General features: G+C 45.5%; 1 long non-coding RNA gene across 1 annotated transcript in view; it reads right to left on the bottom strand.

The window, feature by feature from the left end:
• The window catches only part of LOC143443921 (uncharacterized), a 56,888-nt gene extending 37,026 nt beyond the window's left edge, over window positions 1–19,862 (bottom strand). Inside the window, exon 1 of the long non-coding RNA XR_013113336.1 lies at window positions 19,690–19,862. This is a non-coding gene — a long non-coding RNA (uncharacterized LOC143443921). The remainder of the gene's footprint in view (window positions 1–19,689) is intronic.
• Between the last annotated feature and the right edge of the window lie 6,860 nt (window positions 19,863–26,722).

Raw genomic sequence — 26,722 nt, forward strand, 5'->3', positions numbered from 1 at the left:
ATTTGTATATGTGCTGTTATCCTTGGGTTAAGTATTAGGTAAATAGACAGAAGCATTGAGAATCCATTTTCCAGCAAATTTTGGTTAGAAATCCTTGCACACGTGACACAGGAGATAATTTGGGGGCTAATTGGAGCTTTGTGGGAGGCCAGCTCCTTGCAGACCTCCCCCACCTCCTGTAGCCTCTGTTTGGTGGGTGTTTCCTCAGCACGCATGTTTGTTTTGGATGAGAGAGCGTTTTACATCTCTGAGGACTCAGCCAACACAACACATGGCAAACTGCTTCCAGCCCAGTCCAGATGTGTACCCAGATGTAAGGAGGCCAGTATGGCAGGACCTCAAGACTCCCGTCTGTAGGCGCCTCCTCCAGTGTAGCTCAAAGGGCAGTGGGCTTGGACGGAGCATAAATACTGTTTGTGGAGAAGAATCAAGAAGAGCTCCGCAGAGGAGACGGCCGTGAGCTGGTTTCCACACGTGAATGGGGAAGAGCGAACAAGGTCATCTCAGGAGGTAAGAAGGGACCTAGTGGACCTGGAAGAATGACATCAGTTCCATGATAGTGGAGAGCAGCACATGGTGAGAGTGACTGGGGAGGAGTTTGGAGAGGGGGCTGGGAATAGTAAACAACTTCCTCTTTTCCTGTTCTTCCTTCGTAATAGAAACACGTACACCATACACGCACAGTGACACATGCACACATGCACATACACCATATACACACCACACACACATACAGACACACACCACCACACATAAATCACATACACACACCACACACACCACATACACCACACACACATACACACACACCAAACACACATACACACACCATACACACACATACACCACACACATACACACACATACACACCATATACATACACACATACCATATACACACACCACACACATACATACCCACATACCATACACACGCCATACACACACCACACACATACATACATACATACCCACACACCATACACATACCACACACACACCACACACATACATACACACACATACACACTATACACATACATACAGACCATACACACACAAACACACACATACACACACATACACACATACCATACACATACCACACACACACATACACACATATACACACCATACACATACATACAGACCATACACACATACCACACACACACTCATACATACACACATACACACTATAAACATACACACAAACCATACACACACAGACACATACACAGAGACCACACACCACACATCACACACACACAGCTTTCCACTGCTGGGTATTAGTTCATCTAGACCCAGCCATGTCCAACCTTTTGATGTTGTAACAACATCATGTTTATCGCTTACAAAGTCCGTCCTTGCAATTAAAAGCTACCAAGGGGGGGAAAAACACAAAAATTATCTCAGAATATTTAAGTGAGTTTACAATTTTGTTGTGAACTGGGTTCTGAACACCCTCCCCCAATAAAAGATCCTGTATGTCCTTAACTGGGTTGTGTGACCCTCCTTGGGGAAGGTGTGTGTGTGTGTGTGTGTGTGTGTGTGTGTGTGTGTGTGTGTGTGTGTGGTGTATGGTGTGTGTGTGTCTGTGTCTGTGTGTCTGTGTGTTGAAAGAAAGTTTTCATTTTCTGAGACCATGGACCGGAAGGCCACATTGAGACCTCTTACTGCTGTCTGTGAAGAAAGGCCTTCCCAGGAAAAGTCAAGAGGAAAGAAAACAGGAGAAGGAGTGGGGATTGACATTATTTGAGCTCCTCAGCCCAGCCCCACTTAACTAGGATATTTCCATTTTCCCTAAGACCAGTCAGAGTTGGCATTCTGCCTCTTGCAACTGAGAAATGTTTGGTTAACATCACTGAAAGCTCACATTTAAATTAAACTTGCAGCAAGAAGCAGACAGCTCTACCTGATGTAGGCAGCCATCCAGTGGCTCCCTGGGGTAGAGAGAGGCAGCTGCCCATCAAAATAGATGCTCCATTTCCATCAGACAAGGTTGCAGCCACAGGGATGTCCAGCCCATGGTCTATTTTACAACACCCTCCCTGCCACCCCGCCCTGCCTCCTTTGCCCTTCAGTGTGGGCAACAGCAGAGGCCCAGCAGTCTAGGGTAAGCAGGAGCCATAGGAGACATTTCCACACAGAGGCCTCTCCACCCTCTACCGCCCTTCTGCCCAGATGCAGGGGTGGGGGTTTGGTAGGAACTGGGGCTGGCTGGAGTCAGGCAAAGCAAAGATTTAAACTGGAATGGCATAATAAAAACATTGCTCTCTCTTCAGACAAAGAGGGGCTGAGACACTAAGAACACTGTTGGGCCTCTATCTTTCCAAGCTAGGGTTTTGTGAACAGAGCTGCATGGCGAGGGGACGGGTTTGTGCAAGGCTGGCTGTGGGATTCAGGAAGTCATTAGCCTGATGGTTGTAGAAATGTTAGTCAAACAGGGGGTCTGTTATTTTTGTTCCAGAATGTAGTTGTCTGTGTTTGCTCCTTAGCTGCCTCTCAAATGTTAGTTCAGCAAGTCCTGGGCCAGATGTCACCAGCAGACATGGTCTTTCTCCATCAGCTATAACTCAAAAAAAAAAAAAAAAAAAAAAAAAAAACAGAATTCATAAAAGAAAAACCATTTTTATTTAGAAGACATTTTGTGCTGTCAGAAGGTGGGAGGTCTTGAGGAAATAAGATACCCAGTGAAGAAGAATCAGACTTCTAGTGGTTCTTCTCTATGAGGGCAGCAACCATCACAGACAACTGCCTGCCCCAGACAGTCAATGTTAGTTAAGAAAATAAAACAAAATCCTTTGGAGTTTGAACCAATAATGCATCGTAGGTATGTAGCTAGCACAGCAGCTTAGGTTACCCCAACCAATATCTCCCGCCATTGTTCTGGAAGATGCTTAGAGTCTGGATAGCCTGCTGCCTATGGCTTTACTATCCTTTGATGAACTTACTACATCATGACTCCCACAAAACCCTCTCACTCCCTGTATTTACTGAGCACCTACCCCACAGAAGGTCATGTGTTAACGGTTGGTTAGTGAGAGCAGTGAATGAGGCGTGGCACATTTCACTGGTTCAAAGTCACTCTCCAATGTAAGACATGTTTTGTGCATGGCTGTAAGAAAAGTATGCAACACTAAGAAACTGTGATTGCCAATTAATTAAAGGCATACATACCATCAGAGGCTATTCTAATTTCAGAAATGTATAATTGCAAGGGAGAGTCTGTATCTTTAAGTGGATGAAATATGCCATTTATTCTTTTGTTTGTTTTGTCTGTTTTTGCTCTTTGCTTGTTTCATTTGGCTGTGGTGGGGGACAATTTCTTTAGGAATTGAACTTATTCATTAGGCAGGGAGGTTGTGCACGTGACATCGCCCACTCGTGGCACTGGAAGGACTGCTTTGCAGACTTGGTTCTTTCCATCTACGTTTATGTGGGTTCTGAGAATCAAACACAGTTGGTCAAGCCTAAGTAACAAGTGTTTTTACCTTCTATACCATCTTGTCAGCCCTAAAGTAACTTTTTGCTGCATATCCCAGACAATCCTCAAAATCTTGATCTTCCTCCTTCTGCCTCCTGAGTGCTGGGATTACAAACATGCATCTACATACCCAGCAGGACACGGGGCTTCTTACTTCCAGAACACTGGTCATCTTCAGAGAACCAGATGAGCAGATAAGGGGAAATCGTATTTACAAATTCTTTAACAGAGATCGATGCTTCATCTAGGAAGAAGTAAGCAACCTGGCCTCAGAGGTAAGGAAAGCTTCCCAAAGGGGACCATTGGGCTGAATTTTGAGTAAAGAAACAACAGCAGAGAGGTGCTGCAGAGAAGACCTGCATGTCTCTGAGTTCCCCCCTCCACACCTGCAGAGAGGCATGCATGCACACCCCTGGGACTGTGATGGCTTAGCAAAACCTCAAAGCACTCTCCTGTGCATTCCACCGAGACAGCTTCATTTTCTGGATAGATGGAGACTAATCCTTTAGGTGCCAAGGCACAATTTTAAAGTGGAAAAACCTTCCAAAATACAGCCTCATAAACCCTTTGGCATCCGCAAAGGGCACACCAGGGGGTCTTGGTGAATCTCCAAGTTCACAAATGCAGCTAGGCCTGGGCAGACTCCTGCTTGCTCAACGAGCACATTTACGGGAAGCACTACAGTCATCTACTGTGAGGCCCACACCACCCTCCTCCCTTTGCACAGAGTCTACACGTTGGCTTCTTGCTTCATGAGCAGTTGGGTGATGTAGAGCCCAGTTTTCTCTTTAATCAGGACTGTGCATAGGTCAACTCTGCCTATCACTGAATGAAAGCTCTGGCTCGCCCATCACTTCAAGCTCAGTCTTGTGACTCACTGAGTCACTTGGAGTGACGAACAATAGGTGCAGTGTGGTAATCTGAATGAATGCCTGTTACCATGCAATAATCAAGCTTTATAATCTGATTTCACAGCATGACTCTTCCCCATGCTGGGTTGTCATTTGCAAGCCTGTGGTGGGAGGGGGACAATCAGTTTGCCTCCTGTCTTCTGTCTCCCCTCCCCCAACGCATGTACTTACACATTCATGTGCATGTACACACATGTGCGCGCACACATACACACAAAACACAAATGTATGCACACATACATACACACATTCACACGTACATGCATATACATATGCACATATATGTGCATGCACACTCACACACACATGCATATGTATTCTTACACACACACACACACATGGGAATGGAGCACAGTGCTGCCACAGCTGTGACTCTTTCCTGATCTATTCATCACTCTTCACTGTCTCCCATTTTATACTCTGAAGGTGGATATAATGGAGCCAAGAGTTCATTTTGGGGCCTGGAAAGATGGCTTCTGTGGAGAAGAGCACTGGCTGTTCTTCCAAAGTACCTGGGTTTTGATTGCCACCGTCTACGTATTGACTCACATCTATCTATAGTTCCAGTTCCAGAAGCCTGACCCTCTCTCCTGGCCTCGGCAGGTACTTCCCACTGTGGTGCTCACACATGGGCGCAGATAAAAACCCAAACACGAAAAAGTTTAAAATTAAGAAGTTTGCTTTGGGGGCTAGGGTGATGGATAAGGTACTTCTCCTGCAACCATGACAATACGAATTTGACACAAACACACCCCAAGAAGAACAAACCCATGTTAAAATACCAAATGAACACAATGGCCTCTGCCTGTAATCCTAGGGACAGAGACAAACAGAACTCCAGAGCTTGCTGGCCAGCCAGTCTTGCAGGCTCTGAGTTCAGCGAGAGACCGTGTCTCAAAAAAACAGCGTTGAAAGCAATTAAGGAAGACATGGGTCTCTGGTCTATACACATGCGTGGTTCAGTTTTTAACCTCCTAAGATAATATCGTCAGTCAGCCAAGTGTTTCCCAGCTCTGCCCCACCCCAACCCAGCAAACTTCCCATATAGAAGCTCTAATTCACATGGCTGGAGAACATGTGCCCATCCTCTCAATATGGCCATCTACAAGGGGAGAGATGAGCCCCTCAGAGTTGCGGGAGCATGAATCTCTATTACACAAGCCCTCCACTCTCTGGTATTTTGTTATGCCAACCTGAGGTGACCAGAACCCCTGATAGAGTGGTTTAATAAACAATTTTTTGTATATAATATTCCTCTAGTTTCCATCTCGAGCACACAGAATGGCAAGACAATAAAACAGCATTTATTGAGAGAATGAGTAAGTGAAAAGGCAGAGCAAAGCACACACTTGATGTTTTTATGTATCTATTGTTATGAGGAGAGCGTGCACACCCAGCGCCCATGCAGAGGTCAGAGGACAACTCTGTGAAGTGAGTTCTCCCTTTCACCTGTATGTGAACTCGGGTTCCCAGGCTTCTGAGGCAAATCCACTGACGCTCCTCAGCCCTACCTCACTCCATTTTAATGTCTAAGCATCTGGTAGAAGCAAAAGTAGATATTTGCCTCCCCAGCCTCTCCCAAGCTCCTCCATAACCCCCCCTCAGCCCCTTTCCGACCCCTCCCCGGCCTCTCCCCAGATCCTCTCTAGCCCCTCCCCAACTCCTCCATAACCCTTCCTCAGCCCTTCCCAGGCCCTTCTACAACCCCTCCCTAGCCCCGCCCCAGCCCCGCCCCAGCCCCGCCCCAGCCTCGCCTCAGCCCCTCCCCAGCCCTACAGCATTAATGTTCTCAGCAAGAGAGGGCTCAGATGTACAGTGTGCTGTTTCTTCCAAATCTATGAACCTGTATAAACATAGGAGCCCTACTAAGTGTGTGCAGCTACTGCCTGCACACACTTCATGCTGTGTCTCAGTGTATCTCTCATGTTTTTTAAATTCAGAAAGATACAGCCTATTCTAATCTATCCCCATAGATAGGCATTCGAGGTATTTTTAAATTTATCCTCATAAAATACTTTAAAATACAACCTTTCTCCATGCCTTCAAGAATACGTATCCAACAGTCTTACTACAATAATCTTTACAAGTTTTACACGGCTTTAGATGATTTTGCAAATTAGAAAAAAATAACATTTTCTTTAAATGATGCGTATACCTTTGTCTCTGTGTGGGTATGTGCAGGTGCCTGCAGAATCCAGAAGAGGAAGTCAGGTTGCCTGGAGCTGGCAGGCCATTGTGAACCATCTAATATGGGTGCTGGGAGCTGAGTACAGGTCATCTGCAGGAGCAATGCAATCTTAACCAATGAACCATTGAACCAGCTCCACAATGACAGTCTATCTGTCTACTTTTCTTTTTTTGAGAGGAGAACTCTCTGTGCAGCACCAGCTGGCCAGGAACTTGCTACATAGGCCAGGCTACCCCTGAATTCACAGAGAGCTGCCTGCCTCTGCCTTGTCAGTATTGGAATTAAAGATATAACACTACCACTTCTGTTGGTGTCCAGAGCCAGCTTGGCAAACCTGCTCCAAACTCAGGAGTGTCACACATAGGTAACATCTGTTGCCATGACAACCCTGCATACCTTCTTGGAGCCCACTCCTCACACTCACCTGGGAACTGCCTACTCACAGCCCAGATAAATGGCGAACTTTTCCCCACCTTTGACCCTTTTTTCCCTTGTCTTTTCTCTCTCTCCTCTTTGTCCCTGTTCTTCCCTAATAAAACCTCTGCCATGTGGAACTGCTTTGGCCTGGTGTGGTCCATCCTGACGTGAGCTGCCATCCCAACACAACAACTTCTGCTTGAAAAAAAAAATATTCTTTTAGACAGGGCTCACATAACCCAGGCTGGCCTCCAGCTCACTATGTAGCAGAGAATGATTGGGAACTCTCGACCTGGGATTGCAGGTGTGAATTGTGGTAGTACTGTAGCTCACACCGGGGACTTTGTGCACGTGAGGGGCAAGCACTGTACAAACCAGGCTACATCCCTGCCATGGGGAAACTTCTGATAGCTTCCAAAAATGGCTGTCCCATGGAGCAAAATAACCAGTAGGTTTACATGGCACCAAGAATTCTCCTACCCCATGGGAGATTTGGGGGTGCATGGAGGTTAATACAGGATTTCTCTGTTCCAGGCCCCTTCGAGTCCCCTTCGCCCGCGAAAGAGACACGTGAGGCAGTGTTTGGGTGGTTACTACAACGAGGCTTTATTCTTGTATCAGCAGAAGCGGAAAGACCCAAAGCCCGGAAAAGGCACTGCTATATGTACCCTAGAGTGGCGTGTTCACTTCTGATTGTCTGTTCACTCATCACCCCATATTACGCCCCGGGGATGGGCAGTGACTTTGGCGCGCTTTTGCCTTTTGCACCTGTGCAGTCAGTTGTTTACTTGTGGGAGCACAGGATGCCCGCGCCATCTTGTAATGGCGAATGCTGTCATGCTCACTGCAGCTCCTAACATTTCTCTATGCAGTCCTGGCTGTCCTGGAACTCCCTTTGTCAATCAGGTTGGCCTCGAACTCACAGATATCCACCTGCCTCTGCCTCCTGAGTGTTGGGATTAAAGACATGTGCTGCCACCACTCAGCTTCCATGGAAGATTTTAAATCTTCCTAAATCTCCAGTGTAACTCTGGCTGGCCCAGAATTCACTATGTAGAGCAGGCTGGCCTCAAACTGCCAGGATTCTTCTACCTCTGTTTCCTGGGAGCTGGGATTACAGTCCTGGGCAGCTATGACAGGCTTTGGGAGGAGGGCGGGGGGGGGGGGACAGAAAACAAACAAAAAAACCTTCTTGGCTTTTAGTTCCCTTTTGCAGTGTAGGACTCCTCTCTGTGACTGTCTGTAGTTGCTCTCTGTCTCCGGTCACTTACAGTTACCTGTTATGTACTGTAGCTTCCATCAGGTCAGATTTGCAGTTTCAGTCCCTTCTCTGCTACTAAGTTACACTTTCTCCATCAGCAGGCTGTCCTGGACTTGTCATTTTCTTAGTGTTCTCTTTAGCTTGACAAGTAAGTTTCTACTTTTATGTAGCCAAAAGCAACAAATGTTTTCTTTGAGGTTTCCTTTGCTACTTCCAAGATTAATGAAATATTTGCCTACATCAGCCTGTGTTAGTGTTGTTATTTTTTGTTGTAGTTGCAGGACTAGGGAATGGAACCCAGGACCTCACACACACTAAACAATCACTATCACTGAACTACATCTTCAACTCTGGAAGTCCTTCTCCAGTTTAGCTCTTTGTTCTCTCTGGAATTAAATTTTATAGATGGCAGGAGAAGAAGAGTCAGCATTCTTTCCTGAATGTTCAGTAAATACTATCTCATTTATTAAAAAAATCTATTCTCCCCCTTTTCTGTCAGCAATGTTTCATTTATTATACACTAAGTTTATATCTATTTGTATATGTATATGAATACACACACACACAACTGTATGAGTGAAATTTCACCCTAACTTCTCCAGCTGTCTCTTTTTCCAAACTTTAACCCTTTCACTTGCCCCAGGAGTTGGCTTAGGCAGGAAGTTTTGGCGACCAAAGCATCTGTTCCTTGCATGCACACACACAAGATAGAAGATGGAATGCAAATGCTTGTGGCTGTTAATAGTCTCCTTTTCCACTCTGGGTCAACACTGTCGGCAAAAGAAATTCATGTTTCACCAAAATATCAAATGCACACATGTCAGAGGCATGCAAACTTTAGCTTCATTATCCTATCCCAAACCACTGTAATGCTCAACTCTCCAGAGCATATCAGATGATGAGCAACGGCTCTTGACCCGAAGTGGACCCTGGCCTGGGTTGCTGGGAGAACCTGAGGTATGGATGCCTGTCTAGATAGAACCTGCTCCATCAGATGGGAATGTCAGTGGGTTTGGACTTCTGGCCGTTAAAAAGGTGTCCAGATGTTACAATAGGGACACACTCTAAAGTCACTTCTCTCTGGCTTGTTTCCTAATGATCTTTCAGGCATCCTGATGTCAATCCCAACTTCCCTGCTGTCATCCACAACAAAAGCCAGACATTCTTGTGCAGGGACATGACGTCTCATTACCTCAAATTAGATGTGACCTGAAAATAAATTTGCCATGCTAGCCAATTATTTCTAGAAGGAATGCCCATAAGCCAACTGTCCTAAAACTAATATATTATCTCTGATAGGCACTCTGCATTTTCACTGATTTATAAATAATGACCCAGTACAAGTTACTTCATTCAGTTACCTTGGCACTAACACAGCGTTTGTGTTGGATGGGATCCTGACAGTAGCATTGCTCAAAGCCAGGCATTCTCAGGTGCTTTGCCAAGATTTTATTTGGCCAGGGCAAGGGTCTGGTTAGACCTATCCTGAACATGCTGAGCTGTGGGCATTACTTCAGCCATGCTAACTGAGGTTGACTTTGGGGGCCTGGTTGGCTGGTTCATTTACACAGCAAGCCCCTGGGCAACCTCAGAAGATAGTCCTTGTCTTGCTGGTGGACAGTGATGGAGAGCTCACCCCGGCCTGACTCAAGACTCAAAGGATAACAAAGAACAGTGCCTTCAAGCTATCTAGGGACTTCAGTTTGAAGTCCCACTACTAAATATTTATGTAAGAGCCCCGCTGAGAAATAACACCATTCCGAGAAGAATACTCGAAGGATAAGCAGTTCTCCACACTTCCAGATTTTCCAACTCTGATCTCTGGTTCTGCCCGAGCTGCTAAAACACAGGTACCTGGAGTGCATCAGACTGGCCCCAACAGAATTGCTTTTGTTAAACTGTTTTTGGTATGATGCCATCAGCATCTTTTTTTTTAATCTCCTTATAAGAAACAGCCCTTGGAAGAGCATCGTTTCAGAGGACTACCTAGGGTGTTGAGGAATTGTGTATTACATTCCACAGTGTTTTCTTTATTGAGTACCCTCCAGGGCAATCTGAGTTTAGTACTGGAAGGAGTAGTCATCCTTCCAGGCAACTGGTTTCTCTGTCTGTGGTATCACTTTTAGAGGGGTACACTAAAGAATGCTAGACAAAAGAGCAGTCCATTGCTGTTCTGTGAAAAAGATGCTTCATACTGAAAAAGTTAAAAATTCAAATACATACATACACACACACATAAAAGGTAAGTATCTGTAGGATGACACAGATGGCTGTCTTATCATATCACCAAACATGATATGAGATGTCTCTGAGTCACCAGTGTGTATATTACATGATGCTACCGAGGGTGGTGTTTGCAGGATCTGAGGACCAGTTCAGTCTTGGTCTTACTGTTAAAGCTAACAAGGGCATGTAAAGTCCAGACTGCCTTCTCGTGCCGACCTGAGACTTTTGGCTTGAAGGTCCAAGAGGTCCTGAGATGCAGCATGACGCTAGGGGTCCTCTCTCACTCCCAGCACCCTGCTCTCGCCCATCCTGCAGGCACACCATCAGCTGTGCTCCACTCGATCTGGCAGGCTATTGGGTGTCTCCATGTCACAGCCTGGCTTTGCTCTCCCATCTTTCAGAATGTCTGCTCCAACCTGCTTCCTTCTATGCTTGCTACACAGAAGTTCCCTGGTCCTAGGTTTTCTTCTCTGTTAATTGATTGGTTATTTCTGGTTATTTCTGGGGGTGGGTGCTGGCATTTTACATTTTGATTGTGAGCTGACTTTTAACACCTGAGCCATCTCTCCAGTCCCAATGTGTTTGGATGCCCAGACATCAGTGCTCTTGGTGCCATCACCCTGCCCACTTTGGATCCAAGACTAGAGAAGATGCTTTAAAATTCTAGAAAACTTCATTCTAATTATTGAGACTGTTACTTATCAATTCCCCTCTTCCTTGGCAACAGAAGCCCCATTTTCAGCAGGCATCTGGGCACTGCAAATGAATAGTGGTGTGTCCCAGACTCCTTTGCAACCAGAAGCAAACATGTGGCCAAGTCTCAGCCTGTGAAATTATTGTGAAATTGGCAGTTGCGACTTAAGGGTAGTATCTATCCTTAAAGGTTCACCCTTCCTTGCCCTTCTTTCCCATCATTAGAGTATGGCTGTAATGTTGGATGCTCTTATGGCCATTTTAACCAGTGAAATGACATATCCAAGGTGACAGGAGAAAAATATAAGGAGCACAAGTCCTGTTGGCTGGGGCCATCATCCAGTCCCTTTCTGTAACTCACACAGTCATTCTTTGTCTTCCTCAGATGTTAAATAACTGGGTCTTTACAAAAGCTAGAAAGACAATGGGATTTGGTGCCTAAGGGGACTTTAAGGAACTCTGGAAAAGGGGGACTTTCCAAAATTCTTAGTTCTCCAAAAGAATGGTGGGGAAGGGGACGTCACCACAGAGCCTGGGATCCTCTGTTGAGGTGAGCTCTGGGTTCAGACCCTGTACCAGCTCTGTGGGAGCTCCTGGGCATATTGGAAATGCAGGCTCAGCCCTGACCAAGGTGTGCTGGACGGACAATCTTCATAGTCACTAGTTCTATATGGGCTTCCTCTCAGTGAAGCACAAGAAGCCCCGCTTTAGGGAAAAGGGAGGAAGGACCTTTAATGCCACATAGAGCCAGAAGTCAAGGTCACCATTTCTATCCATCACAAGGAACTGAAAGCTAGGAAGAAGTTATTTGGGAAAGGATGACCCCATCTAGATATTTCTTCCTATGTCGGAGGGATAGTAGAGAAACTGGCTGCCCACACCACATAGAGAACAAATTACAACTATAACCCAGCACGTGGCAGGAAGATCTGGAGTTAGGGTCCAGCCTGCACTACAAAGTAAGTGCCTTTTCAAAAGAATAATAAAAGTAAAACAGACCTACATTAAAAAAAAAAAAAACAAAACATCCAATAGCTAAAGAAATGACTCAGAGGTTAGAATCACTTACTGCTCCTCCAGAGGCCCCAAGATCAATTCTTATCACCCACATGGTGGCTCACAACCACTCACAACTCCAGTTCCAGGAAATCAGATGTTTTCTGGCCTTCTGCGAGTACCATACCCATATGGTACACAGACAGACATACAGACAAAACACTCATACACACAAAATAAACTTGTTCTAAAAATCATCCAGAATGTAACAACTAGGCAATAGAGATATGTGTTTATGTGCCATTGCCTCTGGTAACGGGTATGTTTTTTAAAACATGAAAAAGAAATGGAGAAACCGGGATGACTCAGGCCAGATTCTGTCCACAGGGGTTGTGGACAGAGGGCTGAAGGGGAGCAGAGGGAGGCATATGAACCGATGGTGGCTAGGGATTTCCAGATCTGAGCAAAGTTTCTGAGCCTTGAGTTGAAAAAACACACAGGCTAAGACAAATATACACTCAGGCACGTGACTGTGAAACCACAGAACATCAAGGAAAAAGATAGTATTTTTAAGACACTGGAGAGTCGAGATTGATTATCTTCAAAGAAATGTTTATGCAATTGCTATCAGCCCCCTGGTCTCAACAGTGATCACTGTCCAAAGATGAAGGAGAGACATCTTATCAGCACCAAAGGAAAAGCCTGTCCAATCTTTTCCATTCATCTGGCTCATGCCTGAAACTGAGGACAAAAGAAAGATATTTCCAGAAAAAGACTGAGTTAACTAAACACAGATCTACTGTGAAATTACTCCTAAAGTGTTCCTTCAGAGAAAACAAAGAGGAAGACAGAATGCAAGAAGTTACACTGTGCTAAAGAAACTTGGATGATACTTAGTTACTCTAAATAGGTGTATATATATATATATATATATATATATGTAAATAGGTAGAATTATATATATATAATTATATATATATATTATAAAAAGAACAATGATGAAAAGTGTTAGATAAAACCACAGTATAGCTAAATATTAGACCATCAAACATGAACGGCTGACACACAACTTAAAGCATCTTAACTTTTATATCTCTATGTGGATATATACATCTATAGGAGTCCATGTTTAGACATATGGATGTGAAAAATACTGGATAAACAAGAAAAAAGTGTAGAAATTCTATATGTGACTTCTGAAAGCCAAGCCAGGATACAGGATCTCTACATATGAATATTCTCAGAGCGAGCATTCAAACCATGAACCTGCAGCCTGCCAATCATAATACCCACAGTGGTTGCCTCCAGGTGGGAATTGTAGAGTAAGGCATTTCAGCAATATCAACAGCAGGGATTCTGTGTTTATTGATTAACAAAATCTAAGCCTGAAAGTGTAACTCAGATAGAATTCGTGTCTAGCACAGATCAAGCCCTGAGTTCAGTATCCAGCTCCTCAGAAGCCAAATAGGGTGTCATATGCCTGCAACTCCCAGGACTAAGGAGATACTAGCAGAAGGATTAGAAGAGATCATCCTTGTCTATGATGCAAGTTCAAAGCCAATATGGGCTACATGATACTTTGTCTCAAAAGAACAAAACCATGAGGAAGAGGAGGAGGGAAAGGAGGAGGAAGAGGAGGACAGGGAGGAAAGGGAGGAGGAAGAGGAGGAGGAGGAGGAGGAGGAGGAGGAGGAGGAGGAGGAGGAGGAAGGAGAAAAAGGTAAACTCTAAGGGAAACATTAGCACTCTTTATATCTGGGAGTAAGATGTTGTGTGGAGAACTGGCCTGCTCTATCTGTAGCTAGTACAAACTTCTAAATGTTTTAGGAAAGGAACTTGAAGAGCAGGCTATGGATATAGGACTCTCAAGCCCCATCCCCCCATGCCTTGGACATACACGCACATGTGCGCGCACACACACCCACACACACAGACACACAGACACACACACAGATACAATCACAGACACACACACACACACACACACACGTACAAATGCACATATGCATCTCATAACTTACTCACCCATACGAAACCACCTAGTACCACCAAGAGCACTTAAGGCCCTGGGCTCAAGTCCCTGTACATAGAACTCAGATCCACTGTGTATGCCAGGGCAGAAAACTCATGAGACGGCGAGGATTTGCCCATGAGGATGTGGTTGGAGAAAGGGGCCCACCCTGCATGCCTCACACTATATCAATTATCTCCTTTAGTTAGAGCCTTGCAAACATCTCTTTAAGATGAATATTACAGTCTTCATAGAGCTTGCTATTGCTATTACTGTGTGCCTGTGGCTTCTGCTACCCCACCTCACCCCCATTCCATTCCCCGGTAATTGCAGAGTTCAGTCAGGAAAGCCTGCACTCCTTACTTCCTCTCACTAAGGCCCCTGGCATGCTGTTAAACAATACCCACTTTCCCTGACCCCTCAGAATCCTGTCTTCTATCCTTGACCCTGACAAGCCTGACACCCAGACCTGGCCATATCCATGTGACCTGCCGTTAAAGCCTTACACAGGGCAGATCACACTGCTACTCAGGCCCCGCCCAATGGCCCTTCACCAACTGTGCCTAATGGAGCCACCATGTTGCTGCCATGCTTGTATGCCCATCCAAGCTGCGTGGGCAAGCAGTGATACATGGTAGTCCCATTTATCTTCACAGCATGGAGAAATCAACAGATCAAGAAGAGTGGAACCAGCGTAGGTGGGGTGTGTGCTCAGGGCGATGAAAAGGCTGCTTGCTTGCATTTTCTCATTCAGTCTTCCCGATAAGCATGCATTGTCAGCTCTGTTTTCAAGGTGGCAAGAATAGGTAAGTCATTTCTCTGAATATGAGTCAATACTGGCTCCAGTCTCTAAGCATGTGACTTCTAGCCACCCCAAGTGGTTGTAAAATGCTCCGAAGTTGTAGATGTCACAGAGTAAGGATGATAGTAACAATGAAACAGCAAATGTTTATTGAGTGCTTAGCGTATATTGCGTGTCTTAATATTTGCGCGTGTGCATGTCCACACGCACGTAGGATATGGTGGTCAGAGGACAACTTTGTGGAGCAGGTTCTCTCTACCTTTATATAGGTTCTAGGGAGTGAATTCATGTTACCCACCAGGTTTAAGTGATAAGGACCTTTACTCACTGAGCCGTATGACCAGCCCCTGTGCTACATTCATAATGTTTGCAATACTATGTATAACGCATACTACTTACATGTAACACATATGTAAGTACAATACTGGGCTTTCTTTCTTTCAGTCAAGAAAACCAAAAGATTTTAAAGGTTATAAGATTTGGCCAAATGAAGGTCTATACAATGACAAAGGTGGACTTTCAGACCAGGTAATCTGATCCTGAATCCCTAGGTATGACCCTGAAATAAACTGCATCGTGTGGCAGAAAAGCTCAGGCTAATGGTGGCTTACAGGATAGGCGTTTAAACTGGAGATGCTAGCCAGTCTGTGTTCTCGGCTCTCTCTCTCTAGCATCCACTGTACCTGTAGTACAGCCTTCACCCTCCGTTCCAAGCTGCCAGCGCTCTGGCCTGGCTTCTATATTGGCAAGACAGATACAAAAGGCAGCACATAGCATGCGGTCACCTACATTTCAAGGGTGATTTCTATAACCCACCAATGTTGGCATCAGGACCCAATATTATCTTGGTGAGTTGTGCTGCACCAAATGTAAGCCCAGGGAAGACCAGCTCAAAGCCTAAATAAGGACAAGCCAATTCAGTAGCCTCTAAGCCCTGCCTTCCACAAGTCCATGATGTCCTAGGTGCCACGTGGGAACACACAGAAGTGTCTGGAAGAGATAAAAACAAGATCAGAAGTGCTCTAACTTAGTTGCTAACTTAGGGCTTAGGGAGCATACCCCTGCACCCAATGGGCCCTTTGGCAAAGGCCACAGTGTTTTTCTAAGCCCTGCTTTATCCAGGGTGCCACCACCTCTTTTTATCCCCTCTCCCCTCTTGTTAAGACAACACTATCCTCCCAGGAATTATGCAGCCGAGTTCATGAGGTCCGTGAGGCTGAGAGGCACAGCTGTTTCTAAAGCCAGGAACTCACTCTAAGGGCCTCTTCCCTACAGTTGAGAGGCAGTGTTCTAAGTCACTCTGTGGTGGAGAGGAGCCCTCAGGGCCTGACAGAGGATGACTTCACGATGACTCACATTTTAGTGACAGAAGCCCTACAGAAGAAGGCAGGGCTCACAGGAGTCTTTCTAATTCGCTGACACATTACAGACTGTGTGTCTGTATCTATTAACTATGTCCTGCCTGGAAAAGTCACCACACCCTCTGAGCTGGAGCCCACTTGGTCTTATTGTATAATGGGCTTGCCCAAGGCCTTCTTCTAACCAACACAGAAATGGGCAGTTTGACCAACCAGAATATTGACCCTACTAATGTGAATACTAATGTATTCACTGTCAAGAAAAGGCTTTCCCTGTGTGCTCATTCTTATCATAGCTGAAACAACCCTTGGAGGTTTTTCAATAATGGGGGTGGGAGGAAGGAAGGAAAATGATCAATGAGTCCATTCAACTCCTCCTCTATCCACAGAAAACTAGACTGACCGAGGTTGAATGACTTAAAATGGAAATGGGAGAAATGTTCTAATGATGTCATGAACCGTAAAGATTAAGTTCAGGGGAAGAGCAGGGCCACTCCTTTGGAGGGAGTAAAATTTATCCTAACGCATGCTTTTAAGACAGGGTTTTCTCAGAACATCATAGTGCATGCCTTTAGTGTTAGCCTTCAGTGGGCAGATGCAGGGTGATCTCTGTATGTTTAAAGCCAGCCTGGTCTATGTAGCTAGCTTCAGGGCTACACAGTGAGGCGCGTGCGTGCGTGCGTGCGTGCGTGCGTGCGTGTGTGTGTGTATTATATGTGTAGATGTATATGATGTATGTGTATATGATGTATAGGTATGAGATGTATATATGTATGTATATGTATTATATATGTATATGTATTTTAAGTTTTCTCACATGGACTTCACTTCAGTGATCTTTAGAATGAAGTCACTGACCTCTCTATAAATCTAATCAAATCAACAAATCCACTCCCCAGGAAAAATAAAAACACATGCAAGAGCCTAATTACAGTTTCTGGAAATCCCACAGGCTCCAGAGACCCAGTTACAAGTCCCCAGAGCAGCAGTCTAGGCTGCAGGCAGCACAGACACACTGCCTTTACTCCTTCCTTGTGATGAGGAGTCAAGGGCTGCCCTAAGGACCATGAGGAGTCACATCCTCTCGGTTCCTAAGATGCATTTGGGTTGAAGTACAGCACAAGCACAATGGCCGTTTTTAAACCTTGCCTGCTCGAGGAATTGAAACCCATGAAGTTCTTTCCATGTTCTTTATGTTCCCTCTCCGCCTTCTTTCTTTAAAGTTAAAGTGCATCTTAGTATATGTAACCAAAACAGACAGAGTTTTGTGACAGAGGTGACAGAGGGACTTGGCCTTGATTGGCTTCACACTCTGACATCCTTAGGCTCAGAGTTACAATATGAAAAAGCAAGAATGTGCTCCCAGCACTTGGGAGGCAGAGGCAGGCAGATTTCTGAGTTCGAGGCCAGCCTGGTCTACAGAGTGAGTTCCAGGACAGCCAGGACTACACAGAGAAACCCTGTCTTGAAAAACAAAAACAAAACAAAAAAAAAAAAAAGAAAGAAAGAAAGAAAGAAAGAAAGAAAGAAAGAAAGAAAAAGAAAGAGAGAAAGAAGAAGCAAGAATGTGTGGGAACAAGGGTGAGATTCCACCACCGTGCAAAGCTTAAGCCAACATGCTGTCATCCTCACTCTCCTGAGTTCATGGATCCTAGTCTCCAGGAATGAGGAGACAATTACATTGTTACATGTCTATGAAAAAGTCACCCACTGTCAGTCAATATGATGTGGGCAAGTCATTACATCTAAGTTACGGGTTCAACATCTGGCATGTTACAGAAGCCAAGCAAGCGTGACTCTTTTGGAGAACGCAGATGTTTAAGGTGAAATTACCTCAATCCCCAAAGGAGGTTAAATGTCCATCCTTGGGGCCTCTAACGTGAGTTGTAAAGTCTGCGCGGTCAGGATGCTAGGCACCAGTGTGATGTTTCTGATATGCTCACAAAGATCTAGGATCTTTGGAGAGATAGAAGGCTAAAATGGGGATCTTACTTGCTAAAAAGCACAAAAGGAAGAATTTCAATCAGTCAAGGATGGAATGGAGAGTGCCTGAGAGCAGTTGTGGTACTTCTGGGGAGCAGAAGGAAAGGGTGCTTCTGTGGGCATTTCGAACAAAGAGCTGTTTCTGAATCCCATCTCCACTGCCCGGAGCCAAACTGAGTACCACGTGGGACACTAGAGACATTTGCAACCTGCTTTGCCCAGCGCCTAGCATCACCATCCAGAAGCAGTGCTGGCTAGACTCACAGACCCAGTCAGAGAGCAGCTACCACCCAAAGAGAAATACCATAGCCTAGGTCTTCCCCACATGCGATTCTTTCCAGAAAGGAAATCTGCCAAGAGGCAAGAGCTACCGAGAAGAGGGAGGGGAGATGGCATATTGGAGCCATGTGGGGAAAGTTGATTTTTGGCAGTGCCCACACTCAAAGACAGCAGAGGAATCAAATGCTCAGAGAAGGATTCCCTTACTCCCATCCCCCAGCGTTTAGGGAAAGCATGTCTGTCTGTCTCTTCTGGAACTCATGCTAGTCCATGAAAGTCTCCCTAGAAGGATCTATATGCAGCTAGTCTCTACCCAGCCCTCCCCACAACCTTTGGGCATTCCTATTCCCCACACGCACCAAGTTAGCGCAAGTGTCAATCCAAAAGGCAAGGCAAGGAAAAGCAAGCCAGGAAGCCAGCGGCCCTGGGCTCCAAGTTCCCTCCTCCCTCAGAGCTCAGTGCAGACTTGCCTCTCCTTGGTGGAGCCCGAGGCAGGCTCATTTCCCCTTAGGTTGTCACAGACCAATTTTCTAAACTGCATGAAAACAGAAAACAAACAGAAAACTAAATCCCCCAAAGCCTGGGTCTCATGAACAGCTTGGCAGGCCAGAGCAACGTGCTAACAATTTCATGCTGTTTTAAGACTTTCTAACTAAGCAACAAGTACCGACAACCAGATGTGCCCTGATTAAAAAAAAAGAAGAAGAAGAAGAAGAAGAATGAACACGGCTTCTAGGGACAGAGATTTGTAAAACAGGAAAGCACTCATCAAGAAGCAAAACCGCCAAGCATACCAGCCTGGGGCTGGGAGGGATGCGTCCTGTTGGGCTAAGCATGGCCAACAGAGGCAGTCAAGCAGTCAGCCAGTGAGAGACGTCTGTCATTGCTGTCTGTGGACCAGCCACACAAAGATGCTCACATCTCACAGCCTGTGCAGGACAGAGGCAGAGGACCACATACAATCATTCTTTTATATGCTGTGCCCTGGAATGGAGACGAGCCCTGGAGAAAAGGCCACTCCTGGAGTGCTTCTTAGAGCTGATTCCACTTATGACAGCCTATATGCAAAGTACTTACCGTAGATATTGAAGCCGCCGAGTAGGAAAGGTAGCCCCCAGCTCATAGGACATGTGGCTGTCATCAAGACAGAGCTTGAAGACAAGCTAGCTGTGTCTAAGGCAGATAACCCCGGAGAGTGTGTACACAGCATGCAGGATGCAGGCGCCTGGCTTCAGTGTGGACACTTATTAACCAAGAGCCACACATCTCTGAAGGAAGCCAGAGGCACCCAGCTCTTGCGCATGAGCTCGTGGCTCACAGAACTTCCCTAAGAGATGGGGTTTCCTCCATATCTTTGTCTAGGCTCTGGCTTAACTCTGACAGGTCTTCAGTGAGGTCCAGTAAAGAAGAAGCCCTGAGCTTTGAGTTGCCACCATGAACCATCCCCAGGATGTAGGGTGACCATTAAGCCAGGATGAGAAGACGTTCATCATGTTACTTTCTATCTGTACCCCATCAGATACTTTACCACTGACTGCTGAACGATGCATACTTTTCTGCTTTAAAATTATTATGAAATACTACAATCTTATTCCATCTAGGGATTGAAATTTTGTGATTTGACGAACATAAACACTTAAGTTACCATATTTTTTTTAAAAACTTTGTTCTATTTATTTTTATTTTATGTGCATTGTCTGCATGTGTGTTTGTGTGAAGGTATCAGAGCTAGAACGGGAGTGACAGGCAGTTTTGAGCTGCCATGTAGGTGCTGGAGTTTAAACCCAGATCCTCCGGAAGAGCAGCCAGTGCTCTTGAACCCCTGAGCCATCTCTTCAGATCCAAATTGTTATATTTTATAATGCTCTATTTTGAAGGTTTCAGAGAATTCTTTGGGGTTTTTTTTTACTTGTTTATATTTCTCTTTTTTTATATTTTTTATATATTCTAAAGCTTTAAAAAGGAACCTAGGAGCCAGTCCTCTCTTAGCCTGCCGGTCACTCAGGTCAGCCCTTCCCCCCAGGGAGTCCCTACGCCCCAGTAAAAGCCCATTAGCTTAGGCTTACTGCGGTCCTAAACCAGAGGCCTTTCTTATTAAGGCTGTGTTTGTCACCTGTTAACTTGTTTATTGGACCAGAACTAGGGTGGGGCGAGGAAGGTGGGCGTGAGGGTCACGAGTAGGTGGGAATTACACACCTCAAACTTAAGCTTCTCCTTGGCCATTATTTTCCCAGAATGACCTCTAGGAGGGTGGGCTCTGGGGTTACAAAGTGCCCCCTGAGCTAACACATGACAGGCCAGGACAAAAAGACTGCAAACAGGCCCCTAATTAATGGGTTTGCTTAGAGCTGGTTCTCTGTTTAGGGACTTCATCCCAATAATTGCAGGCTCCATAATCATTAATCAGTCACCACCACCTTTTCGAGTAGCAACCACAAGCCCAGCCCTGTGGCAGCAACTGAGGAGAGAAGAGCAGAAACAGGAACTAAGACACAGGAAGAGCTGGGTCTGGGCTATGTGCTGCTTGTGTGTAAACACAAACCCACAACCACCAGATAAAAACAAACTGAGTCCCAGAGAATCAGCCAGCTCAACACTGGCCAGCTTGTGAGGCAGACAAATGCAGAAGTAACAGAGCTCAGAACAGGCTACAAGAGGCACACCCTGCTACAGAAGCCTAGAGAGGGAAGGAGACCGGGGGTAGGGAGGCCACAGAAGACTTCTCAAAAGAGAGTACAGGATCCACATGCTGGGCCTGAAGGGAGGGGAGAATCATATGCATTTGACAAATTATACTTGGGCACGTTTTCCAATCACATAAGTTCAAGGTTGGAACAGACTGTGGAATTTGTGCCTCACTTGGGACCAATAAATATTTAGTTAAATGTGTGGATACAGACATGCATGCACACACACATACGCACAGGCAGACTCACCTCCACAACTCCAAACGATGCCTGGATGGAGCCCAGTAAAAGAAGGCTTCAGCATGGAGTGGAGCGAGGTATTGGCATCAAGCAACATGGGGATCAGAAGGAAGGCCAAACCAAGAGGAGATGTGTAGCCAAGCGGCCCTATGACCACCCTGGATCGAGAAGGTTGGCAGCTACTGGGGGCGTCTCCTCCAAGTGCCCAATTTAGACCTTGTCCCGGAATACAAGAAATGGCAGAATGCAGAAGAAAGGCCAAGAAATGATGAAGAGCAGAGGCTGACCAAGAGCTGGACCCGGCTCCTCTCCCAGCCATCCAGCCCTGCCTCCCTTTGAGCTCCCCATCTTCTATCCTGTTCATGTACACACACTGACCCTGTGTCCAGACCCCTGACTCATGCCATCCCCTCACAGAGTCACCCTGGTATCTCCTGGGCACTGGCCACAGGAATGTCTTGTAGTCCTTGGACCACAAGAGCACCAGAACTAGCCAGAGGTAAGTAGAAGACAGCTAGCCAATATCTAGCCATGCCCAGCCCTTGGCTCCCTGGGATGTGTGTGTCAGCTGAGGAAGGGACTCCTGTGAGTAAAGCTATTCTCTCGTAGGGCTGGGATAGTAAGAAGGTGAGCCTAACTCAGAAATCACCCAAGCCCATCCCCCATAGCTCTTGGAACCTGACACACAACCTTGATGACAGGACACAATATATGTGACTTCACTGTGTTTCCATTTTAGATTCCAAAGAGGGCTGTGGCCTGGAAAGTCAGGCCAACTCTCTCTCTAGCAGTCAGGTTTCTCCAACTCTAAGACAACAGGCTAGACGTTAATGGTCAGACTGGCCAAAAACTGACAAGCCAGATTCTACAGAGCCAGCACCAGACCCAGTTCTACCAACTACTTGGTTCAGTCCAGCTGCCTAGGTCTCAGCATTGTGTGAATGAGGATTGTTAGTTGCAGGGTCCTTACAAGTGAGAGTTTAGAAGGTCACGCTGCTGAAGCTGCTCCCTCCCTGCTCCTGGCTTCTCTCCTAATCTTCCAGAGCCTCTGGCTGTTCCTGCTCTCAACTAAATGGTCAGGGAGGCAAAACTCCCATTTATCATTTTAATTATCCATGAAATATTGATATTTCTCCCACAGTGACTCTAGAGTGCTCAGAAGAGACACTCTGGAAAGACCAGCAGGATGAGGGAGGACCCCAGGACAGAAAAAGATGCAGAAGAGCCAGCCTTCCTCCAGGCTTGAATCCCAGAAGAAACACAAACCCAAGCCCTTGACCTTAATTTAAACTGTAGTGATTTATCACTCTGGGAAGGCAGTGGTGTAAAGAGAGAAGACTCCAACAGAAGACGGTCTAAGCAAGGACGTCTCAGCCATGCCTGTGGAGTCTGACTTGCCCGTGAGCCTCACACAGAGCTCTCAGGACCACTGAAGCACCCAGAGGAAACAAGCTGTGGCGTCCAAGTGTGGCAACCTGAACTCCAGCACCACGTATGCTCCTCCCTTTGAGGCTCATTGGCTGGGGAGAGCTGCTGCTTTAAGCAACAGATCAAAACCAGACCATCTTAGGGTAAGTTGGAAGAATAAGCTCAGGGACAGTTTCTGCTCAACCCATATCTTGTATAACAGCCCCAGCCATGTAACTAACAGTATACAGATAGATGGTGGATGGATGGATGGGTGGATGTGTGGATGGATGGATGGATGGATGGATGGATGGATGGATGGATGTGTGGATGGATGGATGGATGTGTGGATGGATGGATGGATGGATGGATGGATGGATGGATGGATGGATGGATGGATGGATGTGTGGATGGATGGATGGATGGATGGATGGATGGATGGATGGATGGGTGGATGGATGGGTGGATGGATGGGATAGATAGTAGATAGATAGAGAAATAGAGAGAGATAGTAGATAGCTCATCTTGCACAATTCTTTAATGAAGTTTGTGCTTCTCTTGCTAGCAACTTTCTTTCCTGTTCTCCATCCCTCAATCCCCTTCCCATTGGGAATCCATCACAGGATGAGCTGTTCCAAGCCAAATGGGATAGGAAACTGCTCTTTTCACTCAGAACAGGTTTCAGTGCAGCAGCCTCTGCTGAAAGCCAGACATGCAGTGCTCAGACACAGTGCAGCACTTCAGAGAAGTGCTAAAGCTGTAACTGGTGAACAGAGCTGCCCTTTCTAGCCTCCTGTCCTACCCATGTCTGGTCCACCACCATTCAACATGACCAGCTAGTCCATCAGGCACCCTCTCTTTTGGCATAGTTATCCTGAGCTGAGCAAGTACCATCTGGAGAAGAAGGTACTTCTGAGGAACTTCCTGGAAACTCAACCCCAAGGATTGCTAAGAGCCTGTCAGAGTGAAGTCCGAGGACATTATCCACAAGACTCAGCTGTGGACACAGACACACAGACACAGACACACATACACACACACACACACAGAGACACAGGAACACACACACACATGCACGCACATGTGCATACACACACTTGTGCTGGAGTAACTCCTGGAGAACTCAGGATAGCAGATCTCCTGCAGACAAGGTTCTACACAAACATGTGAGCCTCATTTCAGGTGGCAAGAGCCAACGAAGACCCGGAGAAAGCCCTACACACGGGTGGATCTTCCAAGACTGAGAATGTCAGGCTTTCCGTAGAAGACCGTTTTTAATAAAACTAAGAATATGCAGTTAAAATAGAATTGCAAATAATTCTCTGGTATAAGTATGTCCCCAATATTCTATAGCCCACACTTGAGTCAAAAATCGGTATTTGCTATTGATCTGAAATGTACCTTTAACTGGGCTATTTGTCATTTGTTTGCTAAACCAGAAGCTCCGCTTTAGAACCACTTCATTCTATAGTCCTGTTGGAAGCAGATACAATCAAAATCTACTGTGTGCTCCTTCAGTATTCATACTTTTGTTCTTCTCAACTCCATAGCTTCTCCTGAGGGCCAGGTGCAATGCAGCACTTCTGTCCATGAAGTCAACTGAAGTAAAGTTGATTTTTTTTTCTTTCTTAATGTTTATTTGCTTATGCATTTGTATATGTATGTATGTTTTGTTCACATTTGTGTTCCCGCACCAGAAGAGGGTGTCAGATCCCACAAGAATTACATGAGAGTACCGTTACAGCTGGTCATAAGCCTCCATGTGGGTGCTGGGAATTGAACTCGGGACCTGAAGAACAACCTGGGATTTTAACCACTGAGCCATCTCTCCAGCCCTGTGGTTAAATTTTTCAAAAGAAACTTTTTTTTTTCTTTTTGAGAGAACTAAAGACATACACAAATATTTGGATTCATATAAAAAAAAAATACAAGCATAGTTGCAATCACATGTAAGGAGATTGAATATCAAAGCCCTGAGACCAGATCTATAAGTGTGTAGTAGTATTTTTAAGCCTGTGTCCCTTTAATGAAGCTGGACTAACATTCTCAACAGAGGCTATAGCTGGCAGCATATTTGAATCATCTAGAAATTTATTTTGCTCACATCCCAGACCAATTAAATCAGACTTTCTAAGAGCAGGGTTCAAGTGTCAGGTTATTTAAAGACTCCCCGGGTAATTCTAATATGGAGCCTGCACTGGGTATCTACACACACTGAAGTCACCTGAAAAACCTATATATATATTTTAAAAATGGATGCTTGCATTACTCTCAGAAATCCTGAATTCACTGGTATGAGATTGTGGCCTGGACATTTGGGGCCTTTTAAAGTTTCCAGGTGATTTTAATATGCCACAACGTTTGAGAGGCATGGTTCCTCACACTTTAATACACTTCTGATCTCCCAGGGATTTGGCTAAAATGCATATGGTGACTCAGTAAGTCCAGGGTAAGGACGGCGAGTCTGCCTACTTAACAAGTCTCAGGTGAGACCCACTCTGTGGTGCTCCGACCTCAACCTCACTGTGGACTCAGGCGATCCTACATCAGAAGATCCCAAGGCTGAGAGCCGGATGTCTGTAGGAATTACCTGGGGAGCCATAAAGAAGAAATCTGCCTTGGGCTGGGATTTCTCCACCCACCCCAAAGTTGCTGAAATAACTAAAGGGGCCCCGACATCAGCAACATAAAAGCTCTCCAGGTGGTTCTATTGCCCAGCCAAAGTTGAGACCCGCTGCTATAGACCAATACCCAGGAGTCATTTTACCCCCCAACTCTCCTCTTCCCTGCTCCCCCTGCCTCAGAAAGCCATGGTCTCCAGTAAATATTCCCTTTCTCCTGCTTTGGGCCAAACAAAGTCTGTGATTCTTGGTCACATTGCAGAAGAGAGATGATTGCCACAATAACTCCATGAGTAGCCTCCACCAAGCTTGCCTTGCTCTGATTACCAACCATCCTTGCTCAAGTAAGCTTCTCTGAAGATACCCCTGCCAGAGGAGCCATACACTACAGAAAAGGCAATGTCACACACAGAAAAGGAAATCTGCGCTTGACAAGACAGCATCAATCAAAAAACAAAAGTAAAAACAAACAAATAAACCAACCACTGAGAATTTTCTCTACCAAGCATTTCTCAAGTCCGTTCACACCCAGCCTCTCCTTCTGCCTCATCCCTTTGAAATGGAGTTGTGGTGACACACAGGACAAGATGTGACATGCAGAGAAGAAAAGGGAGAACTTGGAATTTAGAAAATTATTGCTCTATTTGGGGTGTAATTTCCATGAAATCGTTCATAAGTCTTATTTCCTAAGGGGTGACCATAAATACCATTTGCAGTGCATCTTCATTAGGACCGTTTGTCCTCTGACAGGGCTTATATCTTTTGTTGGAAGGTGGATCTTGCCTGCGAATCCACATCTTGGGTGTATATGGAGTTTGTATAAAATATGAACTCTAATGTGCAGAGTTTACAGGTCGCTGAAGTGTCACAGTCTACTGAAATGGGTCTGGAATCAATAAGGTACACATCAAACTCAATTGATTTTAATTTTCATTGCTACCTAGAGAAAAGTCTTGCATGGCTCTACATGCATGAAATTAAACATGAAAGCCTGTCTAAAGTGTAGAAACAATACTTAAAATGACCTGAAAATAGGCTAAAACAGGGTAGCCCAGCCCATTGAAGGATTATTGATCATTTTTCTTTCCATAGTGGAGGTGACACCTGCCCAGAAGAAAATCACAAGAGGCGTGAGCACGTGGCAGATCTGAAGGA

This window comes from Arvicanthis niloticus, chromosome 11 (assembly GCF_011762505.2).
Source record: "Arvicanthis niloticus isolate mArvNil1 chromosome 11, mArvNil1.pat.X, whole genome shotgun sequence".
Classification (NCBI taxonomy): Eukaryota; Metazoa; Chordata; class Mammalia; order Rodentia; family Muridae; genus Arvicanthis; species Arvicanthis niloticus.